The sequence below is a fragment of the Dreissena polymorpha genome, chromosome 8 (assembly GCF_020536995.1).
Source record: "Dreissena polymorpha isolate Duluth1 chromosome 8, UMN_Dpol_1.0, whole genome shotgun sequence".
NCBI lineage: Eukaryota > Metazoa > Mollusca > Bivalvia > Myida > Dreissenidae > Dreissena > Dreissena polymorpha.
This window is the reverse complement of record NC_068362.1, coordinates 100,230,171-100,252,998: the sequence shown is the minus strand read 5'-3', so window position 1 is coordinate 100,252,998 and position 22,828 is coordinate 100,230,171. Positions and strand designations below refer to the sequence as shown.

Below are 22,828 nucleotides of genomic sequence, written 5' to 3'. Positions count from 1 at the left end.
GTTTTGTGTGTTTTTTGCTATTACTTTTTGAATGCATTGATCAAACGTGCATTTACACATTAAAAAGCATATTTCCATTTGCAATTTTGATTGCAGCAGACGCAGATTTTTTCGCCGAGTCCGGGTCACATGATAGTCATGTGACTTTGTTTATACTGGAGTAGTATTTATGAAGTGTTGGGTAATAGGTCATGTTTACATCGGCCGCCTGCGGCCATTTTGTTTTGTCTGCTAGAGCTAGTAGAGGTGACAATAATCGGAGAATCATTGTTATGAATTCTTGAAGGTAGTTTGCTGAAAAACTTGACAGATAAATCATTCAATGATTGAACTGTTAGTCATTTGTTAAGACAAAATGTTTTTGTCATTTTAAGTGTTTCAATTTTAAAGTAATTTAACGTTATTTCTTAGGTGTTTGATAACTGGTTCGTCCACCATATTGGCATCTAACAGTTTATAGGTGTCTATCCCAACCTTTGTTTATTTTTGGTGATTTCACTTCATATACACTTGTATTTGTTAATGCAGCATCAACATACTAAAACAATATCCCGGAAATAGAATTTTTACAATTTAATCAGGTTTTTTTTTTACTAAGAAAGTGACGCCGATATTCGGCGTCTTCCCCTACCAGAATTTTTTCCCTAAAAATACCATTTCCCCTCCAAAAATATAATTTTTCACCAAAATATAATATTTTACCCTCAAAGAAATGTTTTTTTTTCTTTTGGGAAGTCGACACTTATCCAATTTGTACCATGTACAACGATCTCGCTCTCTCTCTCTCTCTCTCCCGACAAACACTCAAATCTGGGAATCCCAGTGATTCTATATATAGCTCTTAAATTACGTCATGGAAACTGGGCAACTAATCGTATTAATCATGTGACTATTTTACTGGATTCCGGTCTTGCCAGAGAAGGGTGTTTCGTCAATTAATTACCGGAAACCAGTCGAATTTTCATCCGGTTTATGTGAAGGCCAAGATATAAACGTTAAAACAGAAAAAAGTCTCACAATTGGCGTTCATACATGAACAAAATAAAACGTTCGGACTCGGAAAATTTTAATTGCGTTGACGCATTTTTGAAGAATGAATCATCAAAACCCGTTGAAACCAAGCAGGATTCGGAGGTACATGTAATCAACATCGATTAATATGGTCGGATTATTGTGAAAGTGAAAGTAGACAATCGGCAGCTGCCGCACCTTTCCCTTCCAATACTGTAGCAGATCTAGATCGTCAACCCATTCATCATGAAATTGAAATCACAATATTGACATGGTTCCCCGGCCCAAGTTGAAATATTTCCCATTATTAGATCTACCCCTGCAACTTTATTTAGGACTTTGACTTTAATATCATACTTGTTCATGTGTTTAAGAACAAAAAGGTCAGAGACATGCCTCTTTTTCTAAAAAAAACCCTGAAGTCTGTAGGTGAGTTATAGACATTGAAATGAACAGTGTTTATTTTTTCCCCAAATATGTCTCTTTCGCGCTCGATTTTCCCCTTTTACCCAGCGTCCAGCGTCTTCCCCTTTTTCTAAAAAAAAAACCTGTTAATATATGTGAATCCTGGAACTCGCTGGACTAAAAAAAAGTCCCAAACTGAAAGTGTGAGTCCCAAGTATTATTGACTGTCCATTGATGAATTTAGCAACAAAACACACACACATAACAAATGAGAAGCAGTAATCAGGTTTTAAATGATCTATTAGCTAAGGAAGAGCATAACACATACATGTAATGTTGGAAATTACAAATATGCTGACTATTTATCACGCACAAGGCATTTAAAACATACACTTAGACCTAACTACACATGTAGATGCAAATATGATAATAAGCAATAGGATATTCACAGATAATGAACATGAAAAGATATAAACATAAATGCAAATAGTTGCCAACTAATAACTGCATACAAACCACAAGTTTTATGCACAAGTATTTTCACATTATGTGCATGGGCTCTCATGTTAATACACTCATTTGATGTAATTAACACGTTGCAAAGAAAATCCAAGAATAGCACAACAGAGCTTCAGATAAGGATTTGTGAAATTAGTAACGGTACTGCCACTAACAGAAAGAAAAGGAGTAACGCTGAAAATCAATAAATACCTGTACTACCATATCCAAAAATACAGGTAGTACTGTACTACCCATGTTCTTGTATATTGAAGGGTGTATAACTGACTTTACAGACACATTTGCAACAATTATAATCAATATATTTAGCTTTTTAAACAGTTACTCTATTAGGCTTTCCATTCTGAATTATGATACAAATAAAACAACACATTAAAACGCATGACTAAATACTATTTCTTCATTTTTCTTGACAAGAAAACACAAGCCAACTAGTAAGCTAAGTAAATGAACACTAATGTCACTGTCTCATTTCAAAAGAATCATTGCTTTAGCAGTTAACTGTCAAAGTTGCAAAGTAGCCACCGTTGCAATCAAATCGTTAAATATCGGGGCATCAATTTCTTTTTCTGGGTTTACAGATTGAATATCAGTTAGACAACCGTATGTAGCCATATATGACAACAAAGTTGTTTTTTTGAAACCGAAAGTAAGACGGCCTTCCCTTGCGCGCAGACATTGTTTTTGACGGGTTTACAAGTAACCAGGGGTGGCGAAATCAAATGTCCGAGTTGTCCGAGTTGCCCGAGTCGTACATTTGCTTGTCTGGGCAACTGATTTTTTTCAATTAAGTTGTCCGTGGACAACAAGTTTTTTAAAAGTCGGGTCCAGGTATACAAATGAAAAAAATACATTGTATTAAAGCCGTAATTTAAATTTAGTTTTACAAAACCGGATGTTGACATGCGATTACATTGTCAGTGCTATTTGCGGAGCAATCAAGCTAAAATACGGGCACTCTCCTGCGCATTGATCTCCTTTATTCTATAAGAGACCAGGAGCATGCCGCATTTTAAACATTCGGCCCAACTGTAAGACAGTGTACAGACTGGTTTCTTTTCTTTTTTTACAATCAGATGGAAATAAAAAGTATCAAAGTAAGATAATCAAAACACGGTCTACCTTGTTATTTAAGACGACTTCAATGGTAAAGATGGAACTTTTTTTTTTTAATCTTCAACAACGGAGCAGAAACCCGAAGCTTTGAGCAGTCCACCTCCCAAAAAAACTAAGAAAGATTATGATAAAAAATATGATCTATTAAACGCACCAGAACTCTTCAAGAAACTTGGCTCACAGATATTCAATGGTTACCAGTTGATGATAATCAAATTGCTACCAGTAGCGGCGCAAAGCCTCAGTCTCAGGGCTTTTTTTCCTGACTTTGTGAAGCGGCCCTGGCCCCTCACTTTGTGAAAAAATGAGTCGCGAACTTGTCAAAATTGTGAAAAATTGAGTCGCGAACTTTTCAAAATTGTGAAAAATTGAGTCGCGAACTTCTTAAAATTGTGAAAAAAACGAGTCGCGAACTCTTTAAATTGTGAAATTCAAAGTTCAATGCATTAGCATAGCTAAAGCATGTTAAACACTTGAATATTATCAAAATTTCCTTAAATAATGCAATAAAGGCATATTTTCCTTCTATGAATACTGTATTTGATACAATAACAACACATATACATATATCTGATTTGCAAAAAATTATTCATGTACCAAATGCAACTAAAATACCTGGTCCCAACAATTCTTTACCACAGGAATAACATTTATAAACATAGAACATTTCAAGGGCACATAACTCAGACATGTTCTGGACTTTACAGCTTTAGAACTCTGTTCTTTTTACTCTTGAAAATGTCAATAATTCTCTCAAAATCTGAAGAGGAAAATTCCTTCTTCATGATAATTTTCATGTTCTGTGAGCCTGACCCTCGCCAGTGTATGATGATCTCCCTGGGAGGTTGTCATTTGATCTGAAACATTAGGTATACATTGAAAAACAGTACTTTTGTAAGAAATGTAAACAAGTTATTTTATTTTTCACATTTTTTCACAAAGCATAAATAGACTACATACAAAGTTTGAATCATGAATATGTGTCATGAATATGCATTTAAATGAAAAAAATATATATGAAAAAACCACATTATTACATGTACTTTAACCAAGATTTCCAATCGTAAACAGATACGAATAACAAGTCTCGGTCATCAATACTAGGGGACGTTTTGACTAGGGGCCGTTTTGACTAGCTTCCATCAATACATAAGCCGCGGCAGATACTTTCACTTTTATCAAATGACTTTCCTTATAATGTTATCAATGTGCATGTTTCAAATCTTACCCTTCTGTAGAAAGCTTTTGTTTCTTTACTGTTATCCCAAATTTAAATAAATCGGGATTATTTTGCGTTTTTTTTTAAATTTTCTTCGTGTAGGAGAGAGCGTTCGGCGTCGCCATTTTTTATAGTGACGTTGCTGGGCAGAGCTTTTACTATTTACGCCGGTTTCACCGGTTACACAACACTTTAAAATCGATTAAAACAAACAAACATCGGTAACGCGAGTCGACAGTTTTTCGCGAATTCGGAATTAAAAACGAGGTTATGAAACTTATATTTCTGTTCCGAAATGGCCGTTTTTGACAGTTTTGAGCACAAAAAGTCCGTTTTTCACGATTTAAAACGGCCGTTTTTGTAAATATTCACGGCCATGTCAGGTTTGTGAATTGGCCGTGTCAAAATTGTGAAATGTCCGTCCACGGCCAATCGCAAAGAAGGAAAAAAAGCCCTGAGTCTGATGAGGTCGACATATTGAACTAGTTTAATTTGTTAAGATTACGATGTAGTTATGTTCAACACATGTTTTTATAACACTACCTTTGCAAGATTAAAAGTATTAGAAAGTCTTTATATTGTTTATAATATACTGCTATAATGAATGTACTATTGAAATACAACTATAAACAAAACTAGCAAATCATTCTCATTTTGGTATATTCCACATTGTTTTACATTAATCAATAAATGCGTTTTTTTTTTATATAAACATTAACGGACAAGTGTAGTTCAGCAACGGACAAGTTAAATTTCCTAAATGGTTGTCTGTGGACAAGTATAGTTTTTTGAGATTTCGCCACCCCTGGTTGGAATCCAGTCTACAACTTTTCTGTAATTTAAATTAACGAAAAGCGCCATTAGGTTAGAGACCAACAAATCACGCTCAATGACGCCGACGTATCGGTACGGCCAGATTTTTTTCGTAAATGCGTAAAAGGGATATTAAAGTCGTACTTGTACGTCCAGTTTATAAAAATAAATGAGTAAACCTTCAAGAAAAAGCCGTATTTACGGCTGTACAGCCCTTATCTGAAGCTCTGACACAATGATCTAATAAACACAGTTGTCACTAATAACATCCAGTAATTAAAGAATAGTGTTCACAAACCAGTGAAAATACACCACAAACATAATATTAAAATACTGCTGGTTGTTGTTTTATTTTTTTATTTAATTTCTTTAATTCATAAATTCTCCTGTTTTTTAGCTTTTTTCCATTTTGACAGCGCAGAATCGAAATTGAAAGTCAGCCTGCTGTGACCATCCAATTTGAGTGTCATCAGACAGTGCTGAGTTTCAATTGAAAGCCTGTTTCTGAATATTTTAAGGATTCTGTTCTGCACAGAAAAGCCACGTTCTCATCCAGCAGTATGGACACTGGAAGAAAGGACAAGTTTTGCAAGAATGCTAAGATTTTTGAACTCTGGATGGTACTTGACAATGAGGGACCAAAGCTGGTTCATTGAATCCCTTGGATATTGTTCAGCAAGCACTTTTCTCTTCACTAGCTGCCACTCATCCTTGGTCTTAATAGGGTCAACAAGGGGCTGTGAGGTTTGTTCCTGCTTCTCTCCATCCTCTAGCCAAGATGAGGTCTGGGTTCAGCCATAAAAGTTGCACAAAGTGTAAATCCTCTTTGTAGCCATATTCCCCCAGCTGTTGTGCAGACAGGAATGACAGTGGTCTCATGCCTAGAACACTGAAGTGCGTCAGCAAGTCGATCTCCAGCAAATCTGAAATGAGATCAGAAAGAGAACATTGAAGTATTTGTTTAAATACACATGTGAATTAATAAAGGCTAGTCTCCATTCATGTGAATCAATATAGCCCCCATGAACTTTGTAAACTAACTGATTTTATATTTACCTGGCTTTAATGTTGTCTATCAATGAATCCACAAATTCATTGGCAAGGTCTTCCAGTTTGAAATTGGTTCTGGTTATATAATGCTGACCCTTGAAAGTGGAGCTGTCATGTGGGAGATCTTCCATCAGCTTCTTTGAGTGAGGAGAGTCCAAGCTTTTTACCTTTTCCAGATCAGCCAAACAAAGATCTAACTTCACCTTTGTTTAAAAAAGTATTACTTAAAATCAAAGCAGATTAGGCAAATGCTTATCAACTACTTAACCAGTGTTTTGCTTTTAAATAAATAAGTTCCTACCACCATGGTTACATGTTTGAAGTAGAAAGGTCAATAATTTAATTCCAAAAAACAAAACATTGACACACCTGTACAAGACCTACATCCACGTTTTCTGTCTGGAAAAATTGTGACAACTGCGTCACTGGGGCCATGGCATACATGAGCAAGTAGATGATAGACAAAAACGTGTCTGTGGAGATCTGAAAAATATTGCCCATTTTTAGCAACTAAATAAAATGAATGTGTGCTTGAAATGAAATATGAAAAGTTTAAGGCAATTGAAATATAGATAAGAACAAAAGTTACCTTCTTCTTAAGTCCATTTGCTTTGGGGTCTTCTGTTCCCTTCTCAGCAAGGTATGTCAACAGGCTGTCTGTGGTCCTGTACACAGTTGTCAATGCCTGGAAATAGGATAGCCATCTCACAGAGTGGATCTCTTTGTAAGTTAGGGTAGGTTCATCAAGAAGTTACTGAATCTCGTGAATTCTCGCTGCTCGCTTCACACTTCCCTTAAAGAAAAAAACACTTTCATGGGTTAAACTAGAAATATTGCCTAATGATTTTTATTCAACTTTTTTTTAATGAAAATATTTAAATTTATTTAGTCAGTTGAACTTGTTTTACAATTTACCTTAGATCAGTCATATCTACCAATTGCTATGTTATAATTTCTTAAGGAAACAAAATGTACCGGTAAGAGCATCCACTTTCAGCGATTTTCCTTGTCCAATTGGGAAAAGTACCCGTACCGGTCCAATTGGGAAAAATTGAGTCGTGAAAACCTCAAAATTGGGAAAAATCGAGTCGTGAAATCCTTTAATTGGGAAAATCGCGTCGTGAAGTTTGGGTCTTATTAAATACATCATACAGTTCAAACTTAATTGAACATACCCATTAAAATAATCATTTGCAGGCCAGGGCTCGCACTAGGGGGCGATGTGAGCGACTAAGTCGCTTTCTTACGCCAAACGTCGCCTAAAATTTAAGAAATTTTAGATAAAAAGCGACTTCCAGTCTCCCTCTTATCGGAATTTGTTTACATCCGGTTTTCTCGATGTCAAGGTCTGACTCAATTTTCCAATACAAACTGTCGCAGCCAGGAGCGTGTCGCAATTGAGCGACAGGTAATTTGAGGTAATCCCCGCCCCGATTCTCCCAACCTTCAAACTTATCTAATCTACGATCGATATTGGTCAAGTCAGCATTCAAGTCACATGGTAGCTGCCCAATCAACATTGAGTTCGCTCACACATAATATTGGGTCATTCATGGAAATACACAGTTGACATTGTCGTCTGCCAATACTACATGTATAGCGGCCGATGGCAAACGTGGTATTTAAAGATAAACAAATAAAAAGGAGCCTAACAATTAAAAAATTATTTCTAAGTTGATCACTTTACATTTCTACCGACTATCGATCTGAATTAACAAAAGGATGATGATTAAATAATTAGATCTATGTGGATGATGTTACAACTTTCTACCGATTATAGTTTGAAATTTAAAGGTGATAATTTAGTTGTTTTTTTTTTACCCACAAACTATGCTATTGTAAAGCAATATGTCAATTAAATTGTATATTAATTACGTATTTGCTAGGTTTCCGATTTTCATTTTTTTGCTGTCAAACGATATGCACAATTTGTTTTATGTGCGTAACGCGTACAATTTTTCGGATTGTCGTTTTGGGATACATTATTTTTCGTCAATTATAATTTAATTTCTAAGTTTCAAAGGAGAAATAGAATGAAAAATACAGATGGGGTGATGCGGACGGTGTAAATGTCATAATTATCCGGTCTGACAGTTTTATTAAGCTTATGTTATCTACTGCTGCATAGACATATTATCTTTGAAATACTTTAGTCTGTATAATATGATATTTACATCAAAATGGATTGAATTTAGAGCTAGTAAAATTTGAGTTATTGATCAGTCGTGTCTATTAATACTTGGTTAATTAGAACTGCTGGAAAAATTAAGATACACAAAAGAAATAAAATTATGTGTACTACAGTGGCATACTTCAATAATGTGATACACATATGTGTGTTGTAACACCCTACATGCAAACCCTTGTGTCCGAGTCTCTCCACCTCTCCCTGTCTCCTCACTTCTCCCTAAATCAGTGTCCAGGGAGAAGTCACTTCTCCCTAAAATTTGAGCCCAGCGTGAGCCCTGCAGGCATGCCTAAATGACCATTACTTAAAGTAATAAAGTTGATATAAATAACAAAATATTATATAGAAGACACAAAATCAATTACTAGTTGTTTTAATCTCTTATAAAGCAATGTCTCTCACTTTCATTTTTTTGAAAATTTCAACAATCTTTGATGTTTGATCATCACTCAGTTGCTGGCATCCCTCTCTGCACAGCATCATTAGAGCTGTCAATGTGTCCTGTGATAGACGGTTCCGATTGGTCGTGCAAAGATTGTTCATTAGACTGAACAACCTTTCCACAGAGGCAGTGCTGGAGGGCATTTTTTAAACTACGATAAGGTTTCAAACCGACGTCAAACAGTACGCTTGCTGCCTGACAAAAGAACCGCAAACAGTAACGACTCTATTGATTGAACGCGCTGAATAATAAAACCCGATATTAATCGAGCGCGTGGTTAAACACAACTATACGATTTTCTTTGTTCACTCGCCGAAAGTTGGGTTTTTTTACGAAACTTTCGATCGTTTTGAGAAAAAATTATGACGCCGATTGGGATTTTTTCAGATGCCGATTGGGAATTTGGGTATTTTCGCTCGATTGGGAAAGTACCGTTTACTGGTATTTTATAAAGAAGGAGGAAAATCGCTGACTTTAACATGTTACCAACCAGTAACTCACCTTGAAATAATAGAATAAGTCTGTAAGTATTTGCTGGTGTTGCTACAGGTGAGGGATTTTGTCAGCCGCTTGAGAAGTGCAAAGGGCCAACTTATGGGCTATACATGTACATTATTCATTTGGGGATTCTCACGCTTTATGAAAGCAGCACAGCCTATAACAAAAGTATAATGATTTGATTTTCCATTTAAACAACCTGATTACATATTATAGAAAAGGACAACTAATTAACACCTATGATTCCTAAAAACAAGGTTGAAAAACTGTTGAAAACATGTGTTTAAAATGTGTCAAAGTGTTAACCTTTTACATTTGATGATGCGGCAGAATCTATTAGTAATATTTTTCCACTGCATAATTGTATAAATGTATTTAAATTAATAATTACAGTAATTACCAGCATTTTTCCCAGTCATGACAGAAGCACCATCTGAGCCTAAACTCATTATTTTTGATGTAAATATTTTAAGGCCTGTCTTTTTGTACACTAATCTGTAAATTCACAACAAAAACAAAACTTGAACACACAACATGACAATACACTTGCTAATAATTTCTATGATTATTAAGCGAATACTATACAACAATCACAATTGGTTAAATAACACTATGTTGTTCTTTATAACAACTCTGTAACAAATGGGATAGTACAGCTCACATTTTTCACAATACAACCAAGAACCACCATCCAACAAACTTACTACAATGTAATCACTTCAACAACTTGATCTGGTTGTGTTAAAAATAACAACCGATACCTGAATCCTGAACTGTGAAGTCCTTTCTCATCTCAGACCCATCTTCTGCGGGCTCTGCTGGTCTGGAAAGTCCAAATGATTTATTAGCTGACAAAATGTGTACAGGTAAATATTCACATGCAAAATTCAATTACAGGTTCTTTTTTTAAATTCTTATTTTAATGACTAAAGACACATAAAATATTTTTTATAATTCCTGAAATAGTATATGTAATTTTGTAAAAAGTAATATTATGTGAAAACTCCAAATAATTGTGCATCCCTCTTTATTTTTACCTTACAACAATTGCAGAGTCTAATGGAACAATTTTCTCATTGCTCGATACTTGGGCAGTCGTCCTCTTCGTCGCTCCTTATTAAAAATAGTATTACCAATTAAATAGTAGTACAATATTTATTTGGTGATCAATTGACTCCAGTTTTTTACACAGTTCCCATATCGCATGTGGTATACGAGTATGGCACTGAATAGTCAACGGCAATGAAGCACATACAAGAAAAAGGGTTAATCATATTTTATGGTAACGATCAAATGTTTTTAATACTTCAAGTAGGTTATCATTTTACTTATGTTAAAGCAGGTTGTTATGTGAAACTAAACAAATACAATACATAATTATAACCCGCCTGACAAATATTGTATAACCTGTTTTCTTAATTTCTTTCCTTTTTTTCTTCCTCAGCTTCAGCCCATATGTAGGGGAAGGCCTGCGTCCAAGTTTTTTCGGTCTCAAAAACAACCCAGCCTCTGCAGGCACCCTGTTTCTTACTTTCTTGTACAGGGCAGACAAATCGAAGAACAGATTTTCATAGTCTTCTCCCTTCACTAGGACCATCATGTTATTGATAGCAGAAGCAAGGGCCTTACAGCGTGTCCTAAGAGCTGTGGGCTCCGTGAGTCTTACTTTGATGTGGCTTGAAGAGTAAGATGCCTTTTCATGGTTTGGTGGGTTGGGAAGGGCTTCAGAGCTATACTCAACCACTCCTTTATCGACTGTAAACAGAGGGGAGTTCTTAAAGCTTTCAGCCAAGGTGTCCCAACCATGTCCTGGATCATGCATGATGACATGCAAGATGTGCTTGCAGGGCCAGTGTAATTTTCCCCAGTCAAAGCAGCTACATGTGGGCTTCATTCCTTGCAGATCTACAGTATACTGTCTGCCACTAGATGCGCTGGTTACCGTAAGCACATTTTCTTGAAGTTCTTTAACATCACTAGCTACAGGCTCATTTGTAACTCGCTTCAAGCAATGGTTGACAAAGGTCCTAGATTTGTTCAACAGAAAGTCTGGAAGGCAGTATTTCTTCGATACCCACTCCATATTCTGTTGCAAATACCTGAGGAAAAAAATTTAAACTAAATATTCAGAAATCAAATATGAGTTTTATGTACTGTACAAAACACTTATAACAATATATCATAATATTCATACAGCTGTATTTCATGTATGATGTTTTAATACAGTACAGGCAACGTGTACTTTGACAAAAACGCGTGTCCGCGGTGTTCAATTTTCCCGATGGGTGACATTTCGCGGGGGGCGGACACGCTACTGACCGCGGTGTTCGGCGTACACCCGAAATCGCCGCGATTGCACGTCATCATTAACTGGAACACCCGTGATCACCGCAATGCCGCGCAGCCATTGATACATGTAATACCTGTCTGCGATGGTCATTCAAGAGTTTTAAATTTACATGTACATGTACAATGTACAAATGAACATAATAAACTACATGTATGTGCAAATGTATGCGTACTTAAAGTGATATTATGGGCAACTAACAGTATTTACAATATACAATATAGGTGTGTATCGTAACCGTTGTTTATTTTTTGTGTTTTCGCTCGATATACACTTACATTTGTTAATGCAGCATCAACATAATTAAACAATATCCCGAAAAGAAAAATAATCCATTTGAATATCAACCGTACTTTCGTTTTGACAACTTACGACAGAAATGAATCGATGTACGATGCGAGTCTAAATGTAGTTTTCATGCAGATTCTTTCATACGACACAATGACACAATTTGGTTTTACATATCATTTCAGCTTGGAGGGATGGGTGAGTCATGTAACATATCGAAAATAATATATATTTTTTATAAACAACCGGTAACAAGATGAGTTGTAGATAATTTCAGATACCACATTCATTATAACTTATTGTTTTCACCCGTTTCTTTTCAGCTCAATTCAACAGTAACAAAATGCCCATCACTTTAAATTCGGACAGCACGTAAAGTCGGAAACGTAATTAAAGCGCATAGATCATCAAGTCTATTAACTGGTATGGTGTTAAGCAATTCAATCGCCGTTTTTTAACAACACATATCGAGTTATAAAGAAAGTGAGTATTAAATAATTTATTTGCGTCCGCCTGTACTGTCTGAAATAACGTACTGCATCAGTATGCTACGAAATTTAGAAATTGTCAACTGTCGATTGCAACGACTGCAATCGTAAACTGTTGGGTTTTTCTATTCATATACATGTATTTTAACAGATTATATTTTGTGTCTTTCAGGTTTCTTCCATTTCAGCACTGGACTCGTTTGTTGAAATAAAGTTCTTTAAGATCTTTGAAAGAAGTTCAAAATTAGTAAATATAGCATGTATATAGAGAATGATATTCCGGATCATTCTCTTTCATGCGGTATTTTCGTTAGAGTTTGTTTTGTTCGTTTGTAACTTTTTGTGCTTCTTCCCGACTTTTTCTGCTGACATTTCCGCTTGTTCTCAATGCTTTGCATGGCGAGTTGTGAACAATATCTGATGTAAGATATTTTATATTGATCTAATCAATATTTACTTTCTAACGTAGCCCATGTCATCCTTCGTTTTCAAGTTAGTTATTATTTATAAAGATTTGTTACCGGTTATAAATTTACATATCAGGTTATGAATATTTGATAACAACTCGTGATATTCGTTCATGTTGAATTAATTGTTTGTTTTTGTTTTTCCTGCGTCTTCCCCTTAGCATATAACATTGCATTATTTAATAGATAGAATCCTGTATATACATGTATGTACGTAATAACAACAACATTATAAAGTCGGTATTTATTCGAAATGCACAGTGAATATCAAATATATACAGTATTTACATAATTTACATTCAGTAGAAGTATTCACATGTTGTTGTTCAGAAGCGACAGAAAAATATATACAGTATTTACATAATTTACATTCAGTAGAAGTATTCACATGCTGTTGTTCAGAAGCGACAGAAGCGACGTGTCGCATGAGGTGTTTATCTCGGGAAGCATGCCGTGCAGGTCCTCCATGTACCCGTTGATGTCGGCAGATGTGCCCGCATCTCTCCTCATTCGTCTCTCCTCTCTACCCTGGCGGCGAAGAAGTTCATTAACCTTAGGCTCAACACTGTCACGCCATACATTTTCCGCCAGGGATTCTGGATAGAACACACCGCATTTTGTTGTCGCCAATATGTTTTAGATTGATATTATGCGCATTTTCGACTGTTGAATTGAGCTGAAAAAGGGAAGCTGGTCAAAATATTTAGTTAAAATATGGTAACTGACCAATTATCTACAACTCGTCTTGCTTCCAGTGGTTAATAAAAAAATATAATATTCGATATTTTTCATGACAGTTCAGTCCTCTAAGCCGAAATGATCCGTAAAACAAATTTGTGTCTTTGTGTCGTATGAATGAATCTGCACTAAAATGAAATTTAGGTTCACATCGTACCCCGAATCATAACGAAAGTACAATTGATATTCAAATGATTTTTTGATTTTTCCGGGATATCGTTTTAGAATGTTGATGCTGCATTCATAGATATAAGTTTATGTAAAGTGACAACACAAAAAAATAACCGACGGTTGCGATAGACACCTATAAACATTGCATATACTGTTAGATGCGCATAATATTACGTTAAATACTTAAAATATCCTTCGACCATCATGTACATAAAAATAGACTATATTTTCTTGTATTCATTATCGCTTTAAAGCAGGTATATACGATTTTTATATGTGTTTAATTGTAATTGTAATACATTGATAAAATATGTTACAATAACACAAAATAGGCAAGAAAAATTACACATTAAAGCCGAATTTCATAAAATGCAGCAAAGAAAATTAGCGCCCCGAGTCGATTGTGACGTACATATTTTCCTACAATAACCGAAGCATTCGTCTTTGCATTAGGATCGGAGTTAGTGTTCGTGTGTCGTATGAATAGATATCGTTGCAGGAATTAAAATAAACCGTTAAACTAAGTTTAGATTCACATCGTACATGTATGGTTTACATGCTAGCGAATTCGGCTGTACAGCTGTTTTAAATTTCAGAATTAAATATCTGGCTTATTTCGCATTTTTCGACACGTTCTTCTTAACTTTTAATTTATATTTAAGTATATATATATATTAAGTTTATTACACATTTTATATAAATTCATAAATATTTGACAACAACGTATATACCCGCTTTAAATGAAAGGGATCAATAATTTACGTTTATATTTAATTATTTTATTTTTAGCGATCACGATGAACACCGCGGTAGATATAATGGGTCCGCGGTGATTCGCGGTGTCCTCCTTATTGAAAACGGCCCCCGCGAATATTTGATCTGAACACCCATCGCGGGGGTCGTTTGGTAAGCGAACACCGTAAAATGAACACCGCGACGAGTGGCGTTTGTCAAAGTACACGTTGCCTGTACTGTACATAAATTTAAGATGTGATCTTGACCTTGTCTTTTAACTAGCAATAGATAAAAACCTTTCCATGCTTAACATACAAGTGTCAAAAGGTACTTACAGTACAGCCAAAGCGGAACAAACGTATTTCGCGATCCGCGGCGGCAAGGCGAAATGAGTCGATGCCGCGTCAGTCGTTGAAGCCGCGTCAGTATGCGGCGGCAAGTCGCATTTCGCCGCGAAACTTCGCATCTGTCCGCCGAGGCATGCCGCGATCCGCGACATGATGCCGAGTCGATGCGCATCATGAAATAAAAAATCTTTTTATAATTATTACTTACATGTAGTTAACAAATTTTGAAAGAACAATTCTAATAATAATTAAAATCATAATAAATTTATTGTGCGCGGATTGTATTAGCATATACATGTAAGCAAAGTTAATGTGTCTGGTCAATTATTAAGTTTGTTTCCCGCCCGTAGCGTATGTATTTCACACATAAACAAGGTCACGTAATTATGTTTTCGCACATACAAGTGGTCAAGGCTCCAGCATATGGTGGATTTATAAATTAATTGCATGTTGATTCCGCTATTATATTTTAGCTGAGAAAATTAGCAGTTTGAAGCCACATCAATAATCAAGACCGTGATGACGTATTTGTAGTTTTGTTAATTATCAGCTTATTTTAACTATTGTTTGAATATGCGTATATAAACACGTTTTATTTTGTTCATATCATACAGTTAATATCGCTACTAATTACCCGATAATCCCGTATATTCCAGTTTTAAAGCAAATGCTGGTAAATATTTACGATACACAAACATTTTCGATATTTCCTTAAGTATCAAATACATTTTGGCATTTGTTACTATTTATAGAGATGATGAAATAACGTCTAATCGGGGCGTTTTTTTCTCCACTGAACACGCGATTTACGCCTGACATGATGTTCATGTATTTATACATCACAAAATACACCCAAACTTTCCAAACGACGTTCTACATGTCTGCATAATTTTCGCGCGCTTTTTATGAAACAAAGGATATTTTAGCACTGTTTATTTGATGCTAGAATTTGCCAAAGGACGCATTAGCATTAAAATTCGGAAGTGTGTTTCGGATCACAAATTTAATAATGATAATCGAACGAAACATAAACAGTTGCGCGTAATTAATTCTACGCTACACATACATGTATGTACATGTAGGTGGATATCTTTTCACATGATCCGCCGCGTACGTATGCGGCGGATTTACTCCGCGAAAGTACGCGAGGTTAATACAGACTCGGCGTCGTTGCGCTGATCGATGCCGAGTGCCACGGCAATACGCCGCGTGAACACACGATTCGGCCGCCGCGGACTAATAATCTGGCCGTGGCGTAGCCGCGGATTATGTTTGTGCCGCTTTGGCTGTACTGTAATTTATCACTCGTTTACGATTTTTATATAATGTAAATATATACAATTCAAAGAGTCTTTGTATATCAGAAAAACTAAAATACATCAAATGTGAAAACTGAAGACAAATGAGATCACTCTGACAAGGCTGTCACATGTAGAAAATACTTAAACAGTTTAAGTGACCTTGAACTTTAATATATCATTGCCAAAATCAATAGTCATCTTCTGCTAGTGGTAAGCATCAACTATGCAAAATATGAAGACAAAGGAATGCACAGAACTTTAGATATCACTTGCATAAGGTTGTCACATAAAATAGTTCATTTTACCCTGACGCTTAAGGTTTAGATGCCATAATCAATAGGGGTCTTCCTCTAGTGGTAAGCAACCACTTTACCAAATTTGAAAAACTTGTGTAAAAGAGAACAATTGAACAAGCTATGGTCTACTGTCATGTGCACAGCTGTAATATGTCCCATCTTCTCTTTTTTAAAGGGTCATAATAAAATTGGGTAAAATTTCAGACAAGTTTAAAAAAAACACACCCTGCACTATAGCCAATATACATTGCATGACATGTGAGACTACAGCCGAAATATAGTATGTGATGCCTAGATGGAGAAGTGTGTGTGTGTCACCTTTACACAAATGACACTATGAATGCTTCATATCATCATTAAGATTTATACATGTACTTAAAAAAATAAACAAAATTCCATAATTAATTAACTTCATGTAAAAGAAGTCTCCAAGTGTCAGACTTACCTTCGACAGACAGCAGGAACATATTTTGTGACCAACGTTGACACCATAGATGTCAGGGACCCCTTCAGTGTAATACCCAAGGTAACCCTCTTTAAAATGTCTATGCTGCCGCTCTAGTCCATTGGTTGTGTTGATCAACTTTCCTACCAATACTTGCCTATAATAAGTCACCCATATCTGAAATATTGTTGTACAAGAAAGTAAATTCAGAGAAACAAAAATGATCTGCTATTAGTATCAACCCTGCAACATTAAAATAGTAAAGCAGTGCTCACGCTGCTGCCAGACATTATCGCCAATGACGATTATTTTATCCAACTGGCTATTATTTCTTAAAATTGTCTAGAAAAAATGGCGATTATTTTATCCGCCTACATAAAAAAAACAAATTGCCACTAAATGTTGTCCTGCGATTGCGAAACGCCTGCAAATCGGGCCATCAAGCAGGAAAAATCGATAACGAGATTACCTGTGTACACACTCGACCCTGTGTATTGTTATACACGCGTCAATAACTTCTGCGACATTGTGGCCTAGAGCATTTTTCTCAATCAGTGTCCGACAGCAGTGATATATTTCGGAAAAAACGTCTTTAATCTCCCTGTGCTTTACCAATTATCGGTAACTGTTAGATCTTTGTTAATTTTTCGCCAATTATTATTTAATCGTCATTATTGAAAATCGCCGCTAATATTGTTGGCTGGTTTTGTTTTGCACGCCGTTTTTTTCTGCAATTAGATTACGTTGAACATTGCTTGATGAAATAATTATTTAATCGCCATCAACTAATTATCCCCGTAATTACCGCTGTTTGTCGTCTGCTTTAACATAATGATTCCAATTTTTAACCAGGTAACCTGGTTTTCCCAATTCAAAGGGACCCGGCATATGCCATGGTCAGCTAATTTTAACGAAACACGTGTTTGGAATTACACTAAGGTGGTGTATTTTAACTCACGCGCTGTGTCGTTAATTGATGTAAACATGATCGGCATTGCGAAAGTGTTATTTTTGGAATAAATCATTTACAATTGATATTGGCCTCTGCCTACAATATTGCGGCCGATGGCAAACGCCGTATTAAGAGATAAAGTAGTCGAACGATATGCACATTTTAGATTATGCATATTAATATTTTATATTATGCATATTTCATGTGCAAAACGCGTACAATTTTTCGGATTACCGTTTTCGGATACTGTATTTTTTTCGTCCATTATGATTTATTTTCGAAGTTCATAACAGCAAAAATAGAATGACGAATACACATGCGGTGATACGGAAGGTGTGGTTTATAATATTTCGAGTATTCACCAAAAATTGCAATTGGAAAAACTATAAAAAAAATAGTATAATTAGTGCTCTGGGTGGGTTGGGGCCTCTGCCCTTAATTCTTATGTGTATGTAACTGTAGATGAGATCTGGTTTGTTAAGTCACACCCACAACATTGATTGTATTCTTTATTGTAAAGCCATGATAATATTTTATAAGAAAATGACACACTGATATTATGCTTGTTTTTGAGTATATATATATATATATATATTATAACTTAAATCAATAGATATACATTTAATAAAACATAGATAAAATGAGATTCATGGTTTTTTCTTTCTTTTTGCCTTCAGTACCGTTTTTCGGAAAAGTCCGCATATGTTTTGGCTATTATTTTTTTAAGGAAAAAAAATATGGCTATTATTTTCTGAAGGCCAGAGTGAGCACTGGTAAAGAGTGCACATTGATATAATTTAGTAGGTGGAACTATTTAAGCTTGTGAAATTTACTTCAATTTTTTTTAATTTACTTTATATTCGTAAACAAATATCAATTTGTAAAAAATTACCAATCAATGTACAAGCATACAACAATTAAACCAACAAAACATTAAGCAAACGCTTATGTTGTTCATGATAAAAACCTATGGCCGGGCAGACTTTTGTTATCCAACCAGTGAGATGAAGATTTAAGAACACCTACAGTTTCATTGCAGGTTGCTTCGTCTGGCGAGTTGGCGATGCCGCGTAACCTACAAATAAGAATCAAAAGTATTAAATTCAAGCGAAAAGTAAAATAAACAATGATAATTTAATGTGAAGCAGCTAATTGTTCTTCAGTCATTTCATATTGCATGACCAATTAAGGTTGAAGAAACTTTTCTGTAAGTATTTGGAGGGAAAAACAACTTCTGTAAGTAATTGGAGGAAAAACTAATTCTGTAAGTAAGTGGAGATATTTTTTACAAGCCAATCATTTTCATTTATTTGTCAAACTGGAGTAAATCTTTAGTCAATAAAATAAGTTTAATTAACTACTTGTGAAATTAATAATATACTTGGGTTGCATGTCGCGTTTTATTTTTTCTCTGCGTACTGCAACATTTTGTGCAATGCCATTTGTCAGTAGCTTGAAGGCATCTGATAGGTGTCCTTTCAGTACTTTGTACTTAGACACTGATTGTTGTACGTGATCCAGGGCCTTAACAATAGGCACTGCTGCCTGTGCCAGTGTCCCATGGCTCTTTTGCAGCATGAAATTGTTTGCCCTTGTTGATGAGTGAAGTTGTCGCCACAAAAATTCTTCAACCCGCGGAATTTGTAGATATTCTACATTTTTGGGCCGTTTGTTTCCTGACTTAATCTCCTTTATTTTTTTGTCCGACGCCTTGTTCTTGATTGATCTGTTGCAGACTTCTGCGATCTTGTCGGAGACTGGGTCGCCCATGTCATTCATTTCTGCGCAGAAATCGTCCAAATCTTCCCAAAAGTCGTCTCCCTCCTTGTCGGACTGTGTCGAGTCGTCTTGACGATTTTTCAAGAAAACGATCGAGGTCATCTTCAGTATCAGAATCTGAGTCAGAGATTGTGGCCACTGACATGATTTTCTTGGGTTTTGTTGGCCCTTGGTCAAGTTGGTGTTGATCCGAGGGTCCTTGACCTTGATCGGATAGTTCATTGGAGTTTTCCTCCTCTCTTTTCCTTTTCAGTGTGTTTACGTCATTTTTAAGACTGATTATAGTCTTGTTCATATCTGCAACAGCTTTGGCAATTGAAGCAAACTTCTCCATGTTTGACTGCAAATCTTGCAGAATCTGTTCCCCCCGTCGGGATAATGAGTTTGCCCCTTCAGACATTGGGGCCCCCGAAGGGTTTTGGTCTGCCATTTCTGGACCTAAAATATATAAGAATGTTTCCATTTTGGATTTTGTACTGTTATAAAATACAATTTTTAATTGTTTTGCATTGTGTTTGTCTAATCCCTAGTGTATGCGCTCACATACTGTATAATATCCAGTAATAATTTTTTGGAATTTCCACAAAAATGCGCATACAGGCATGTATCTAGCCATTCTAGCGTTGTATGCACGCTTTATGAAGAAATCGCGCGTACGAAAAACACAAAGACTGCCTTTTTGATGGTGCCCTTCTCGTGTAAGCGATACTTATAATACGCCATTGCGCGTATGTAAAACACAGAGCAGCCTTGCTCATAATGGTTTGCGCGTGCCCGTGGTTAAATTTAGGTCAACTTTATTTTGGTGAATGCCGCTGTTAGCTATTTAAATATGTCAGATTTTGTTTTACAATTCTGACACAAGGATAAAATATATTTGAAGGAATTATCCACACGTGTGTATGGAAACAATGTTCGAGCTGTTTACCGTGACACGGCATTATTTAACATGTTATGTGAAATCTCTGATGCGGATCGTAAACTTTGTTTACGATACCTGTCAACGTCTGTTGGCTTGTGGCAAGTTGTGCCTTTGGCAAGCGCAGCTTTGCTGCAATATAATACTTTTTATACGCCCGTCTATGACGGGACGTATTATGGTATACCCCGCGTCCGTCTGTCCATCTGTTAATGTCGTACGCTACGTCAAATATCCTTTGACAGATTTTCTTCAAATTTTAACACAATCTTAATATTGATAAACCCTGATCCCCTTTCGTTTTTGACGGAATTCTGAATTGTCGTTCCAGAGTTATGGGACTTTTTTCGTCAAAATTTCGTGATTTCATTGAATGTCCTACTGTAGCTCAAATATCCTTCGATGGATTTTTTTCAAATTTCAACACAATCTTAATATTGATAAACCCTGATCCCCTTTCGTTTTTGACGGAATTCTGAATTGTCGTTCCAGAGTTATGGGACTTTGTTCGTCAAAATTTCGTGATTTCATTGAATGTCCTACTGTAGCTCAAATATCCTTCGATGGATTTTTTTCAAATTTCAACACAATCTTAATATTGATAAACCCTGATCCCCTTTCGTTTTTGACGGAATTCTGAATTGTCGTTCCAGAGTTATGGGACTTTGTTCGTCAAAATTTCGTGATTTCATTGAATGTCCTACTGTAGCTCAAATATCCTTCGATGGATTTTTTTCAAATTTCAACACAATCTTAATATTGATAAACCCTGATCCCCTTTCGTTTTTGACGGAATTCTGAATTGTCGTTCCAGAGTTATGGGACTTTGTTCGTCAAAATTTCGTTATTTCATTGAATGTCCTACCGTAGCTCAAATATCCTTTGATGGATTTTTTTCAAATTTCAACACAATCTTAATATTGATAAACCCTGATCCCCTTTCGTTTTTGACGGAATTCTGAATTGTTGTTCCACAGTTATGGGACTTTGTTGAATGTCAAGGAGACGGCGCTCCATGCTCATGTACTTATAAAATAAACCATGTATTCAAATACAAATATTAACTGAAGTAAAAAAATGATTCTAAGGGTTATTTATTACCTTACTACTTCATTGGCGAACGACGGGCGTATCATGCGCTCATGGCGCAGCTCTTTATTAATAATGGATCGTGCATTTATGTGGAGGAATGACCAGATTTTATCCTGATCATCTTTTAGACTGAACCATCAACAATGTAAACCCAACAGATGGGTAAAGCTAATGGCGTCCACGATGCCAAGCATTTATATGTTTGCCTTTTACTCTGTGAAAGGCAGCATATTAGCGACATAAAATCTGAAAAAAGAATTTCTTTCATACAAGTATATATTACCCAATTTTAACAAACTTACCCGATTTTGTGATTTCCTGAATCCGATTTAATCAGATTTAATACAGAGAAATTTATTTTGTTGTTCTTGACTGCTGATAAGCCTCGTCCTGATATTCTCGACTGTGGAAGCTGCGTCATCTCTCGTGTGGGGCTCATTAAGGGGTTATGCAGGAGATGAAATAACAATAAACTCACATTGTTAGAACCTCATCTGCATCCTTTACCCCATTTGCAGGTCCAACCCATCGTTTCCAGGCCTGTTCTCTGTGAAAGTCACAAAGAAAAGAAAAACATCCTGAAATGCAGAATATTCTTCATGTTTATTAATGTTGTCAATTTATAAAAAAAGATTTCCAATTTTTTGCCACCACTGTCCACAAAAAAGTGATAAAAAATTAATAAACAGCTTTTTTTAAGGAAAATTATAATTCAGAACTCTTGTACCACATTTGCCTTCCTATTTGTTTTTTCTCCTGCTTTAGCAAGGGCTTATTTAGGTAACTTCCATCAAGAGGAAGGGACCTTACCCCAATAGAATTTCTTAAAAATCAAACCTCAGGTCCATTCCCAATTTCAAGATAGCCCTGCATTTTCATCTTCTGCACCCCAAGGTAAACTTATGACATAATCATCTTGCTAGCGTCAGTTCAATTTTAAAGTAATCACAACAGTAACTAAATAAATCTAGTAATGAAATACAAGCACTGATTTTGCCTTAACTTTATACCAGGAAATGTTTCCTCAACAGCCCGTATCTTCTTACTGTCATAGTCTGTCATAAAATAAGTGAACTTCCAGTTGGGATTCCAGTCCTTGAGCACTGCAAATCCCCGTTTAATATGGAAGCAGGTCTCATGTGGCAGGATAAAACCCTTCCCAAATAAGTGTGTTAAACTCGAGTTTAACACGGGTTTTATCC

General features: G+C 35.8%; 1 protein-coding gene and 2 long non-coding RNA genes across 3 annotated transcripts in view; 1 reads left to right on the top strand and 2 right to left on the bottom strand.

Annotated features, from left to right (window-relative positions):
* LOC127841431 (outer membrane protein H.8-like) overlaps positions 1-22,828 on the top strand; it is a 158,785-nt gene that overhangs the window by 1,355 nt on the left and 134,602 nt on the right. The gene's annotated exons all lie outside the window — the stretch shown is intronic.
* Positions 3,569-4,726, bottom strand: LOC127841432 (uncharacterized). Its single transcript, XR_008030976.1, has 2 exons — positions 4,280-4,726; positions 3,569-3,908 (listed from the first exon to the last, which is right to left on the bottom strand). It is a non-coding gene; the product is annotated as an uncharacterized LOC127841432 (long non-coding RNA).
* On the bottom strand, positions 6,146-6,935 carry LOC127841434 (uncharacterized). The gene is made up of 3 exons (XR_008030977.1): positions 6,723-6,935; positions 6,503-6,616; positions 6,146-6,336 (listed from the first exon to the last, which is right to left on the bottom strand). It is a non-coding gene; the product is annotated as an uncharacterized LOC127841434 (long non-coding RNA).